This window comes from Schistocerca nitens, chromosome 11, assembly GCF_023898315.1.
Source record: "Schistocerca nitens isolate TAMUIC-IGC-003100 chromosome 11, iqSchNite1.1, whole genome shotgun sequence".
Taxonomy (NCBI): Eukaryota; Metazoa; Arthropoda; class Insecta; order Orthoptera; family Acrididae; genus Schistocerca; species Schistocerca nitens.
In genome coordinates this window covers 163,906,065-163,921,228 of record NC_064624.1, presented here as the reverse complement: position 1 = coordinate 163,921,228, position 15,164 = coordinate 163,906,065, and positions in this window count along the sequence as shown.

Below are 15,164 nucleotides of genomic sequence, written 5' to 3'. Positions count from 1 at the left end.
ATATTTTCCCCTTTCCGGTGCCAAAGATAGGTTGAGTAAAGAATAGCGTAAGTCTTTCTTTTTTCTGGTATTGTAATCATGAATGTCACTGTTGTTTTTAAACTGGTCCATGACAAATTTCATTAGTGAGTAAATGTACTGTGAGGTTGTTGTACGAATTGCCAATCTTTTAAAAAGATGCCAGCATCACATGCGACTATGAACCCCACACATTATTCTAACCACTGTCTTTTGAGCAGTGAATACTTTTTGTCGACGTGTTGAGTTACCTCAAAATATTATTCCATATGACATCAGAGAGTGTAACTATGAAAAGTATGTTAGCTTACTATTTTCTATATCCTCAAAATTGGCAATTATTCTGATTGCGAAAGTTGCTGAACCTAGTCGCTCTAGAGGATCCAATATATGAATTTTCTAGTTAAGATTCTCATGTATATGTACACCCAAAAACTTAGTATGTTCTACCCTGTCTACTGACTTCTGTTCATGTGTTATATTTATTGAAAGAACTGTACTTTTTGCAGCAGAATATTGGATTTACTGTGTTTCTTCAAAGTTTAAAGCAAACCCGTTTGCAGGAAACCAATTAATGACTTTTCCAAAGACCTTATTTGTATTACTTTCAATTGGAGTTTCTTTTACTCGATTAATAATGACGCTTGAATCATCAGCAAACACTGTCAGTTCAGCGTCTTGCTTCAGATAAGAAGGAAGGTCATTCACATATATTAAGAACAGAAGAGGACCTATGACTGACGCCTGTGGAACACCTAATGTAATTTCACCCCAGTTAGATGAAGTGGCAAACTTATTTAAATCACTTGACACATATAAAGAAACTTTTTGTTTCTTGGTCTGTAGGTATGACTTAAACCAGTCATATGCTATTCCATTTACACCATAGAATTGTAATTTCTGTAACATAATGTCATGGTTCACACTATCAAATGCTTTGGACAAGTCACAAAAAGTTCCTATTGGTGACATTTTACTATTTAAAGACTCTATTATGCGGACAGTGAAATTGTATACTGCTGTCTCGGCGGAACAACATTTTTGAAATTCGAACTGTGATTTACTAAGTACCCCATTACTGTTGAGATGGCTAACCACTATTGAGTACATTACATTCTCGAAGGTTTTTCAAATGCTGTAAGCAAGGATACTGGCCGACAGTTATTGACGTCTGTGGTGTCCTCATTTCGTAGAGAGGCCTGACAATGGCATATTTTAACTTGTCTGGGAAAATTCCTTGAGTTAGTGGTGCATTACATATCTCACTCAGAATATCAGCTGTAATTGCTAGACATTGTTTTAATATCTTATTAGAGATGTAAAGAATAGAGTAAGTCTTTCTCTTTTTCTGGTATTGTAATCATGAATGTAACTGTTCTTTTTAAACTGGTCCATGATGTTGAGAACAAATTTCATTAGTGAGTAAATGTACTGTGAGGATGTTGTAAGAATTGCCAATCTTTTAAAAAGATGCCAGCGTCATGAACGACTATGAACCCCACACATTATTCTACCCACTGTCTTTTGAGCAGTGAATACTTTTTGTCGACGTGTTGAGTTACCCCAAAATATTATTGCATATGACATCAGAGAGTGTAAGTATGCAAAGTATGTTAGCTTACTATTTTCTATATCCTCAAAATTAGCAATTATTCTGATTGCAAAAGTTGCTGAACCTAGTCGCTCTAGAGGATCCAAAATATGAATTTTCCAATTAAGATTCTCATCTATATGTACACCCAAAAACTTAGTATGCTCCAACCTGTTTACTAACTTCTGTTCATGTGTTATATTTATTGAAAGAACTGTACTTTTTGCAGCAGAAAATTGGATTTACTGTGTTTTTTCAAAGTTGTAAGCAAGCCCATTTGCAGGAAACCAATTAATGACTTTTCCAAAGACCTTATTTGTATCATTTTCAATTGGAGATTCTTTTACTGGATTAATGATTATGCTTGTATCATCAGCAAACAGAGTCAGTTCAGCTTCCTGTTACAGATAGGAAGGGAGGTCGTTCACATACACTCCTGGAAATGGAAAAAAGAACACATTGACACCGGTGTGTCAGACCCACCATACTTGCTCCGGACACTGCGAGAGGGCTGTACAAGCAATGATCACACGCACGGCACAGCGGACACATCAGGACCCGCGGTGTTGGCCGTCGAATGGCGCTAGCTGCGCAGCATTTGTGCACCGCCGCCGTCAGTGTCAGCCAGTTTGCCGTGGCATACGGAGCTCCATCGCAGTCTTTAACACTGGTAGCATGCCGCGACAGCGTGGACGTGAACCGTATGTGCAGTTGACGGACTTTGAGCGAGGGCGTATAGTGGGCATGCGGGAGGCCGGGTGGACGTACCGCCCAATTGCTCAACACGTGGGGCGTGAGGTCTCCACAGTACATCGATGTTGTCGCCAGTGGTCGGCGGAAGGTGCACGTGCCCGTCGACCTGGGACCGGACCGCAGCGACGCACGGATGCACGCCAAGACCGTAGGATCCTACGCAGTGCCGTAGGGGACCGCACCGCCACTTCCCAGCAAATTAGGGACACTGTTGCTCCTGGGGTATCGGCGAGGACCATTCGCAACCGTCTCCATGAAGCTGGGCTACGGTCCCGCACACCGTTAGGCCGTCTTCCGCTCACGCCCCAACACCGTGCAGCCCGCCTCCAGTGGTGTCGCGACAGGCGTGAATGGAGGGACGAATGGAGACGTGTCGTCTTCAGCGATGAGAGTCGCTTCTGCCCTTGTGCCAATGATGGTCGTATGCGTGTTTGGCGCCGTGCAGGTGAGCGCCACAATCAGGACTGCATACGACCGAGGCACACAGGGCCAACACCCGGCATCATGGTGTGGGGAGCGATCTCCTACACTGGCCGTACACCACTGGTGATCGTCGAGGGGACACTGAATAGTGCACGGTACATCCAAACCGTCATCGAACCCATCGTTCTACCATTCCTAGACCGGCAAGGGAACTTGCTGTTCCAACAGGACAATGCACGTCCGCATGTATCCCGTGCCACCCAACGTGCTCTAGAAGGTGTAAGTCAACTACCCTGGCCAGCAAGATCTCCGGATCTGTCCCCGATTGAGCATGTTTGGGACTGGATGAAGCGTCGTCTCACGCGGTCTGCACGTCCAGCACGAACGCTGGTCCAACTGAGGCGCCAGGTGGAAATGGCATGGCAAGCCGTTCCACAGGACTACATCCAGCATCTCTACGATCGTCTCCATGGGAGAATAGCAGCCTGCATTGCTGCGAAAGGTGGATATACACTGTACTAGTGCCGACATTGTGCATGCTCTGTTGCCTGTGTCTATGTGCCTGTGGTTCTGTCAGTGTGATCATGTGATGTATCTGACCCCAGGAATGTGTCAATAAAGTTTCCCCTTCCTGGGACAATGAATTCACGGTGTTCTTATTTCAATTTCCAGGAGTGTATATCAAGAACAGAATGGGACCCATGATTGAACCCTGTGGAACACCTAATGTAATTTCACCACAGTTAGATGAAGTGGCAAACTTATTTAAATCACTTGAACGATATAAGGAAACTTTTTGTTTCTGTTCTGTAGGTATGACTTAAACCAGTCATATTCTATTCCATTTATACCATAGAATTGTAATTACTGTAACATAATGTCATGGTTCACACAATCAAATGCTTTGGACAAGTCACAGAAAATTCCTATTGGTGACATTTTATTATTTAAAGACTCTATTATGCGGGCAGTGAAATTGTATACTGCTGTCTCAGTGGAACACCATTTTTGATATCCAAACTGTGATTTACTAAGTATCCTATTGCTAAAAATGGCTCTGAGCACTATGGGCCTTAACATGTGAGGTCATCGGTCTGCTAGAACTTAGAACTACTTAAACCTAACTAACCGAAGGACATCACACACATCCATGCCCGATGCAGGATTCGAACCTGCGACCGTAGCGGTCACACGGTTCCAGACTGAAGCGCCTAGAACCGCACGGCCATAGCGGCCAGCTATCCTATTATTGTTGAGATGGCTAACCACTTGAGTACATTACTTTCTCGAAGATTTCTGAAAATGCTGTAAGCAAGGATACTGGCCGCTAATTATTGACGTCTGTGGTGTCCCCCTTTTTGTAGATAGGCCTGACAATGGCATATTTTAACCTGTCTGGGAAAATTCCTAGAGTTAGTGGTGCATTACATATGTGACTCAGAACATCAGCTGTAATTGCTCCACATTGTTTTAATATCTTATTAGAGGTGTCATCTACTCCAACAGAACATTTATTATTCAGAGATTTAATACTTTTACTTATTTCACAAGAGGTTGTTAGGTGAAAATCTGACTAAATGTGTTCAAAACTGACTCTTCTGTCTACTGCCTGGCTTTTTCTTTTGAACTATTCTCACCAATTTTTTCTCCTACACTTAAGAAATGGTTGTTAAATACATTAGCTACTTGTGTACTGTTGGTTACGATGGTCTTTCTCTTTAATATAATACTATTTACCCAGTGGTTACTTTTGCTGTCTCCCATCTAACAATATTCAATATTGATTTGATTTTATTGTTGGAGTTGTTAATTTCTTCATATTTATTGATTTCCTTACAACTTCTCTCAGTGTGTTACAGTAATTTTTATAGTGTAAAACTACTTCTGGATCTTTACTAGTTCTTGCTGTCTCATACAGTTTTCTTTTTCTTTCTGAAGACACTTTAATATCTGCAGAAATCCGAGGTTTTTTTGAAAAGGGTGTGGTGTTACATTTAGTAATTTTCTTTGGGAAACAATGTTCAAAAAGGTCCCGAGTTCGAGTCTCGGTCCGGCACACAGTTTTAATCGGTCAGGAGGTTTCATATCAGCGCACACTCCGCTGCAGAGTGGAAATCTCATTCTGAAAACATCCCCTATGCTGTGGCTAAGCCATGTCTCCCCAATATCCTTTGTTTCAAGAGTGCTAGTTCTGCAAGGTTCGCAGGAGAGCTTCTGTGAAGTTTGGAAGGTAGGAGACGATGTACTGGCAGAAGTAAAGCTGTGAGGACGGGGCGTGAGTCGTGCTTCGGTGGCTCAGTTGGTGCCGGCACGGTAGCTCAGCGTGTTCGGTCAGAGGGTTAGCAGCCCTCTGTAATAAAAAAAATAAATAAATAAATAAAATATAAAAAAAATCGATCAACAACCGACTTAGACGGATGTCTTACGACGTCCGTCCCGAGCAGATACAATGAACGAAAGCGAACAAAATGAGATTAAAAAAAAAAAGTTGGTAGAACACTTGCCGCGAAAGGCAAAGGTCCTGAGTTCGAGTCTCGGTCCGGCTCACAGTTTTAATCTGTCAGGAAGTTTCGGGATATAAATTTATCAAGAAATATGTTGCATTTATCATTAGCATTTGGTTCATTATATACATCTCCCCAATTAACATTTCTTAAACTTTCTCTGAAGTGCTCTATAGATACCGGGTTAAGCCACCTCACACTTTTACTTAATGCTTTCTGAACTGTATACCCTGTTAGGTTTTGTAAGTTAATGACTTGTGCATCATGTTCTGACAATCCATTTACCACAGCGAAAGCATGTGTTTATACAGATAAAACCGTGACAATGTTTAAGGGGGCCATTGCTTTATGATGTGTTCAACAGCTTGGTGGCACATAGCAGGTATGTCGGCAAAAGTGAATAGCCAATACGACGTTTTTGTAGATACTCAAGGCCCTCAGTGTGTGCACTGTTATCCAGATGATCACTGTTCTAAACTAAATTTACATGCCATTGCTAGTTTGCGGATCCTGTTACAGGACGGACATACGGTAAAACTATACAGGGTGTTACAAAAAGGTACGGCCAAACTTTCAGAAAACATTCCTCACACACAAATAAAGAACAGATTTTATGTGGACATGTGTCCGGAAACGCTTACTTTCCATGTTAGAGCTCATTTTATTACTTCTCTTCAAATCACATTAATCGTGGAATGGAAACACACAACAACAGAACGTAACAGCGTGACTTCAAACACTTTGTTACAGGAAATGTTCAAAATGTCCTCCGTTAGCGAGGATACATGCATCCACCCTCCGTCGCATGGAATCCCTGATGCACTGATGCAGCCCTGGAGAATGGCGTGTTCCAACACAGCCGTCCACAATACGAGCACATAAGAAGAATTGCCTCGTCCATTGTAGGTGTCCTCGTCGTTCTAGGTCTTCCCCGGTCGCGAGTCATAGGCTGGAATGTTCCGTGCTCCCTAAGACGCCGATCAATTGCTTCGAACGTCTTCCTGTCGGGACACCTTCGTTCTGGGAATCTGTCTCGATACAAACGTACCGCGCCACGGCTATTGCCCCGTGCTAATCCGTACATCAAATGGGCATCTGCCAACTCCGCATTTGTAAACATTGCACTGACTGCAAAACCACGTTCGTGATGAACACTAACCTGTTGATGCTACGTTCTGATGTGCTTGATGCTAGTACTGTAGAGCAATGAGTCGCATGTCAACACAAGCACCGAAGTCAACATTACCTTCCTTCAATTGGGCCAACTGGCGGTGAATCGAGGAAGTACAGTACATACTGACGAAACTAAAATGAGCTCTAACATGGAAATTAAGCGTTTCCGGACACATATCCACATAACATCTTTTCTTTATTTGTGTGTGAGGAATGTTTCCTGAAAGTTTGGCCGTACCTTTTTGTAACACCCTGTATATCTTTGACGAAAATACAGAGGGGTCAAAAAAAAAACGTATCCACTGTTTAAAAGTCCATAACCGGCAAACTAATTGACGGAGTTGTCTCACCTTTGGTAGTGTAATAGTTTGTAGTTCCACCACTCGCCACACAAGCGTTATATTGCGTTGTTTTGTTTTGTGAGATGACAGTCGCCAGATAGTCAGTGTTTTGTTCTTAATTGCGCCTGGTTGCTCGAGTAAACATGGCTGGCGCAAGGCTTACATTCGATGAAAGAAAGTCAGTTTTGAAGCGGTATTTTAAGTACGGAAACATTAATGAGGTTCAACAGCAATGGCGAAATCAGTATCAAAAAGAGCCACCGACACATTTAACGATTCGTCGCATTCGAGACAAATCTGAAGCCGAAGGCTGTGTTAAAGATGTATACAAACAACGATCTGGACGATCTGTAACAGTAACAAGTCCAACTAACTCCAGTCTTGTGTTACAATTCACTCGCTCACCACAGAAGTCTGTGAGGCAGTGTGCCCGTGAAACTGGAGTGAGTCGCTTAAGCGTTCGGCGAATTTTGAAGACAGAAAAGTGGAAGTGCTACATCCCAGAATTGCTACTCGCAATGAAGGAGGACGACCCAGATCGCAGAATGGAGTACTGCTAGTGGTTTACTAACATGATGCCCAACGATGAAGAGTTTGCAAATATGATTGTGTGGTCTGATGAGGCACAGTTCAAACTCAATGGTACAGTAAATCGCCACAATTGCATCTACTGGGCCGCCGAAAACCCGTACGTCCGTGTAGACAAAGCCGTGAATTTGCCAGGAGTAAATGTGTGGTGTGGGTTCTCTTACCGGGCCTCGATTAGTCCATTCTTCTTTGACGGCACAGTTACCGGTGAGGTGTACCTTCAGGAGCCTCAGCATCCATTTTATATTTACTAAGATCGTATCTGTTCTTTCGGACATGTCAGAAAGAACAGATACCATCGGTGACCAAGCAGGTCGTTAGAATGAAATTACAATGAAATGAACATCCTTAGCTGCTTACAGGCGTTGACATACGTCAACGGGGACAGATGAAAATGTGTGCCCCGACCGGGACTCGAGCCCAGGATCTCCTGCTTACATGGCAGACGCTCTAACCATCTGAGTCACCGAGGACACAGAGGATAGTGCGACTGCAGGGATTTATCTCTGGCATGCCTCCCGCGAAACCCACATTCTCAACGTATTGTCCCGCGCTACATTCGTAGTGTCCCCGTCCATTATACTCATTACCCGCGGCGCGTTGCCGATTCCCGTAAGAGTTCGGGCACTGTTTGTGCATTCGCACAGAAGAAAAAGATGGTCAAGTGGCCGGTGAGCCTTAACTATATATTAATAAGATGGTATCTGTTCTTTCGGAATGTAGTGCGGGACAATACGTTGAGAATGTGGGTGTTCATTTCATTGTAAATCCATTTTACCTGCCAACCGAGACTATTATGGAGACGGAAGTGTTTACTTTGAAGAAGATGGTGCCCCAGCCCACTACCAAAATCGTGTTAGGGCGTATCTCGACGAGAATCTACCAGGAAGACGGATAGGCCGTACAGGTGCTGTGGAGTACCCACCACGTTCCCCAGACCTAACTCCTCTGGACTTTTACCTGTGGGGAACACTAAAGGACGTCGTTTATCGACAAAACCCACGCACATTGGATGAACTTCGGGAATCCATTGTACATTCATGTGAAAATATCCAACTGAACACGTTACAGTCAGTAGTTCGTGCTGCAGTAGGTCGGCACCGTTTGTGTGTGGATGTTAATAGTGACCATTTCGAACATCTAGAGTGATATCTTTAATTTGGACTTTAAGCTACACTTTCGCCAAAAATGAGAGAACTGCGTCAAGTAGTTTGCAAGTTATGGACTTTTAAACAGTGGATATATCTTTTTGGTCCCCTCTGTATACAGGATGTTACAAAAAGGTACGGCCAAACTTTCAGGTAACATTCCTCTCACACAAATAAAGAAAAGATGTTATGTGGACATGTGTCCGGAAACGCTTAATTTCCATGTTAGAGCTCATTTTAGTTTCGTCAGTATGTACTGTACTTCCTCGATTCACCGCCATGATTTCATACGGGATACTCTACCTGTGCTGCTAGAACATGTGCCATTAGAAGTACGACACAACATGTGGTTCATGCACGATGGAGCTCCTGTACATATCAGTCGAAGTGTTCGTACGCTTCTCAACAACAGATTCGGTGACCGATGGATTGGTAGAGGCGGACCATTTCCGTGGCCTCCACGCTCTCCTGACCTCAACCGTCTTGACTTTCATTATAGGGGCATTTGAAAGCTCTTGTCTTCGCAACCCCGGTACCAGATGTAGAGACTCTTCGTGCTCATATTGTGGACGGCTGTGATACAATACGCCATTCTCCAGGGCTGCATCAGCGCACCAGGGATTCCATGCGACGGAGGGTGGATGCACGTATCCTCGTTAACGGAGGACATTTTGAACATTTCCTGTAACAAAGTGTTTGAAGTCACGCTGGTACGTTCTGTTGCTGTGTGTTTCCATTCCATGATTAATGTGATTTGAAGAGAAGTAATAAAATGAGCTCTAACATGGAAAGTAAGCGTTTCCGGACACATGTCCACATAACATATTTTCTTTCTTTGTGTGTGAGAAATGTTTCCTGAAAGTTTGGCCGTACCTTATTGTAACAACCTGTATACCTCGTCTTATCAGAAGGTCGTCTTCTACGCCGAAATAGACGGCAGGTAGCAGCACGGTACGAACACAGCGTGTCTGGTTGTTGCGATGTGGCGGCAGGTGGAGCGCCGGTCGATTAAATGCAGCGCGCCGTGTGTTTCAGATCGCGCCGGGGCAGGGGAGGGGCAAGGGAGCGCGGGAGGGGGAGAGGGGAATGACCGAAAAAAGGTACTCGCCCGGCGCGCCGGCAGGAAGCATGTGCGCGTGCGGCCGAGCGCCGGGAAGGGTGGGGGGAGAGGCGCGGCGGTGATTCGAGCGGCCGCGGCAGTGGAGGGGGGCGACTGTAACATCCGAACATCGGCGCGCAGCCGCGGCCGCTCAGTGCGCAGCCGACTGTTGCCGCGTGCGGACGTCGGTCGCGAAGCGGTCGGGCACACGGACTCGGCGGAGCGGCGCGAGGAAAACAGACGCGATGAAGGGCGAATAAAGCGGAGCGCTAGCTGGGCTCGCAAGGCACCAACTCTCTCATTCTCTCCGTCATTCACATATAAACACACAAGCGAAGCAGCATCCGCCGGACGATCTCAAGGTCGCGTGCGGCTATCCACACACTCGCTACCCTTTTTATTCTCTCTCTCTCTCTCACTCTTTCTCTCTCTCTCTATCTCTCTCTCTCTTCCCGCCTGTGCCCTCCACTCTCCCACCCCTCCCCACCACCGCTGCCGATACGCCACTCCAGTTCTTCTTCTCTCAGTTCACACACAGACAGCGCCGAAATCCCGCTCCTCCCACACTGACACGGGCGCTTCCTGCAGTTACGTGAAAAATCTCGCCGGCAGTGCGTTCCAGCGCCCCAGCGACCGGTTTTGTTCCGTGCGACCTGTTATAAACACTGCCGCTGTCTGTTACGTACGTGTCGCCGGTCCTAGCCGCCGGAGTAAAAGAAAAAACAAACAAATAAAAACCACAAACACGCGCGCGCGCAGGAAGAATCAGCTGAGTAGCACGTGGAAAGCGCAGACGGGAAACACAAACAAGTCTGTGGCTGTCATCGCTCCACGTGACAGCAACATCACCACCGTGTACACACGCAAGAAAAGTATTTCATTGTGCAGGTGACGTCACTCGTACTAGGCCAGCGGCCGTAGTTTACCCGGCTGCATATGCCATACTAGAGGGCCTGTGTTTACATTCGCTCGACGCTAGACGGAGAGAACGTCAAGAACGCTTCGAGACGACAAACAGTTGCGAATCTCAACAAGAAAGCCACGGACGTGTGTTCCCCCAGCGACTGGACCTGTGCCAGGGAGATTTGCGCGGACGACGCTCGGCGAAGACTGTGGAAAACGGCAACAAGGTGAGTACCCCACCTCCATATTCATTTTGCGGCGTTTCTCCTACACTACAGGATTACCTTCTTCGGGTGCAGGTGTTCGATCAGCCGAATGTGCTGGGAAAACGCGAGTGCTCCGAGATGTAGTCATCGACTCACGGAGAAGCCCCACAAAACGAGGCTTAAATAGTAACACCCGTAATTAATACGATTCTAGTAATAGTTAATAAGGAGTGACTTGTCTTATTGAAATCTGACTAACCAGAAGACGTCGAGGGGAAAAAATCGTAATTCTGGCAGACGGCGTGTCTCGTTGTCACGGAATAAATAAACTGTCACTCGCGTAAACTGCTTTCAACCCTATTTCAGGAATGCTTCTAATTAAGTTCAAATCCAAATCACAACAACATACTTCCTCACTAATCAACAGAACCAGCCCTCCACGTCCAAACTGCCAAACGCTTCCGTCAAAATTAACATTGTTATATTTTATTGTAACGAATACCAAGTTCCACTTTAAATCTCTAACTAGTTCTCGATTCAGTACAATTTTTAAGTAGAAATCCACAATCCTAGCATCCCGCTGTATGCATTATTACCCGACAGAATATGAAACGACGCTGTTTTTTATTATTTTTTAGTATTTTATAGAAGTTGAATCTTCTGCCGTCGCGATTATGTGCTCCCTGATGCATGCCTGGGCACATTCTCGTCCGGCCAATTGCTGATAGTAACACTTGACAGCGATACCCATGATACATACGCCCTTCCCACAAAGTATTTTTCACACTGATTAAACATAGGATTTCCCCCTTTCTGGACCATGGTTGCACCCTTAGCTGTCACGTTATCCTACATCATCTTCAAGCGAGCACGTTGCAGGCTTGGCTTAAAAACTAAATTACCACCGTCACAGTAATCGATCCCTTACACTTTCCCTCCCACCTACCACTTTTTCCTGTAAAAAAATAAATAAATAAAGGAAAGATGATGATGATGATGATCATTAGTGTTTTAGGGCGCACAACAGCGAGGTTATCACCGCCCGAAATAAAGGAAACAAACAGCTTTTAGTCATAAATCGCGATTTTCATTTCCACACACAATACATTGCTCGGTCTACCTTATTTACTTACTACTGGACCGTTTATATATATATATATATATATATATATATATATATATATATATATATATATATATATATATATATATTGTGACGACAATCTTTACAAAACTTATGCTAAAACTGAAAAATTAGTTACTATTTCAGTACTGGTTTTACTGTTTTCAAGCACAGCATGGGTAGACATATCTATATACATATATACGCTATTCTTTTCGCAATACATTTGTAGACAAAAGGCCGACCTTGGTGGCCGAGCGGTTCTAGGCCCTTCAGTCCTGAACGGCGCGACTGCTACGGTCGCAGGTTCGAATCCTGCCTTGGGCATGGACATGAGTGATCTCCTTAGGTTAGTTAGGTTTAAGTAGTTCTAAGTTCTTGGTGACTGATGACGTCAGATGTTAAGTCCCATAGTGCTCAGAGCCATTTGAACCATTTGTAAACAATATTTAAATAAAAAGAATATAAAACAACGATGTTTCATTGCCACATATACGTACATGTATTCTACTGTTTGTAAGATGCTACAAAGATTTCCACAACCCGTGTCATTTTGTATAATATACATGTGGTTAATGGGCCGCATCGCTGTAAATTACTGAAGCAACTAAACTGCCGACGTTTCAACCGACACGCTTAGGTCCACTTGAGCGCGGTTCGCTGGAGAGATCCAAAGCAACCTAGTTGTTTTAGTAATTTACAATGATACGGCCCAGTAATCAAAATTACTTTACCCAAATTGATACAAAGATGTTTATCATTTTAAAAAAATGGTTCAAATGGCTCTGAGCACTATGGGACTTAACTTCTGAGGTCATCAGTCCCCTAGAATTTAGAACTACTTAAACCCAACTAACCTAAGAACATCACACACAGCCATGCCCGAGGCAGGATTCGAACCTGCAACCAGAGCGGTAACGCAGTTCCAGACTGAAGCGCCTAGAACCGCTCGGCCACACGGGCCAGCTTGTATACCATATGTGGAAACAACGTATCTACTTTTGGATATTCTTTCACTTGTTTGGACTTTGTGTACAAATTTAGTGGGAAACAAAGGTATGTGTCTTCACTATCTTTACTTCAAACATTAGGCCTTTCTTGCTTTTCCTGTTATACATACCCATTGCTTCCTCAACGTTCCACGACTTTTTCTCAGAACTGGCTTAAATCTTCTTATCTGGAGAGGCAATCTTTCTCCTCTCATTTTTTCGTGATATTCATTCCAGTTTCTCCTATTTTCTTGTTATTTTATTGAGTATTTTAAATACATTCAGTTCTTCCATATGTTCCGAATTTCGAAATCTGTCGGCTGCTGTGCATCTTTTAATGCTCTCATAAATCTCAACTCTCTTGCGTGTAGGCGATACTCTTGGGGTTTAATTATAACCAAGCCGGCCGTTGTGGCCGAGCGGTTCTAGGCGCTTCAGTACTGAACCGCGCTGCTGCTACGGGCGCAGGTTCGAATCCTGCTTCGGACATGTATGTGTGTGATGTTCTTAGGTTAGTTAAGTTTAAGTAGTTCTAAGTCTAGGGGACTGATGACCTCCGATGTTAAGTCCCATAGTGCTTAGAGCCATTTGAACTGTATTTTAATTCTAACCAAGTGTTGGAATGCAATTGTCTTAACAAATTTCAGTTTTTGTTTCTTTCTCGGTTTTATTGTTTAGACATCCGTGTATTGTTGCACATAATTATGTTCCCGAACTTTGCTAATATATTCTCAATGCCTTCGTCATAATGTGAATAGTTAAAATGTTTCACTTGTCCTTTGGACTACCGTTAACCACAATTTCTGTGCGTACAGCATGTTTTCCTTTAAAAGCTACTCATTTTGTCTTCATTTCTGAAATCGTCAAATGGTACTCTTCACAAGTCTTACTTAATAAATGTATTTCCCTTTGTAGAAAATCATGTGAAACCCAATTAGCAGTTTTCTCACGCGGCATACTGAGCACTTTGGATCAAGGCATTCAGGTAGATGCTGTATTTCTCGATTTCCGAAAAGCGTTTGACTCAGTACCACACCTACGTTTATTCAAAAGTACGATCATATGGGGTATCAAAATGCTATTTGTGACAGGGTTGACGACTTTTTGGCAGGGAGGATACAGCATGTTATTTTGGATGTAGAAGTAACTCCGGATGCGTCCGAGGGAAGCATGTTGCTGTTCACGTTGTATAATAATAACCTTGCAGAAAATGTTAATGGTAACCTGGGATTTTTCCCTGATGATGCAGTTATCTGTAATGATGTACTGTCTGAAAGAAGCTGCCTAAATCTTCAATCAGGTCTTGATAATATGCAGGGATTGGCAACTTACTTTAAATATTCAAAACTGCAAAATTGTGCACTTCGCAAAACGAAAAAAACTTTGTACCCTATGACTATAATACCAGTGAGTCACGGCATCGGCCAACTCATACAAATACCTGGGTGTAACACTTTGTGGGGACATGAAATGGAATGATCACATAGACTCAGGCGTGGGTGAAGCAGGTGGTAGACTTCGGTTTATTGTTAGAATACTGGGTAAGTGCAATCAGCCTAGAAAGGAGATTGCTTACGAATCACTTGTGCGACCCATTCTAGAATATTGCTCAAGTGTGTGGGATCCGTATCAGATGGGACTAACAGGGGATATTGAACGTATACAGAGGTGCCGGCCGCTGTGGCCGAGCGCTTCTACGCGCTTCAATCCGGAACCACGCGGCTGCTACGGTCGCAGGTTCGAATCCTGCCTCGGGCATGGATGTGTGTGATGTCCTTAGGTTAGTTAGGTTTACTTAGTTCTAAGTCTAGGGGACTGATGACCTCAGCAGTTAAGTCCCATAGTGCTCGGAGCCATTTATACAGAGGAGGGCACCACGAATGCTCACAAGTTTGTTTAATCTATGGGAGAGTGTCACAGAGATAATGAAGGAACTGAACTGGAAGACTGTCCCTAGAAAATCTACCGACAAACATCCAAGAACTTGCTTTAAATGATTACTCTAGGAATACAGGGTGAGTCACCTAACATTACCGCTGGATATATTTCGTAAACCACATCAAACACTGACGAACCAATTCCACAGACCGAACGTGAGGAGAGGGGTTAGTGTAATTGGTTAATACAAACCATAAAAAAATGCACGGAAGTATGTTTTTTAACACAAACCTACGTTTTTTTTTAAATGGAACCCCGTTAGTTTTGTTAGCACATCTGAACATATAAACAAATACGTAATCAGTGCCGTTTGTTGCATTGTAAAATGTTAATTACATCCGGAGATATTGTAACCTAAAGTTGACGC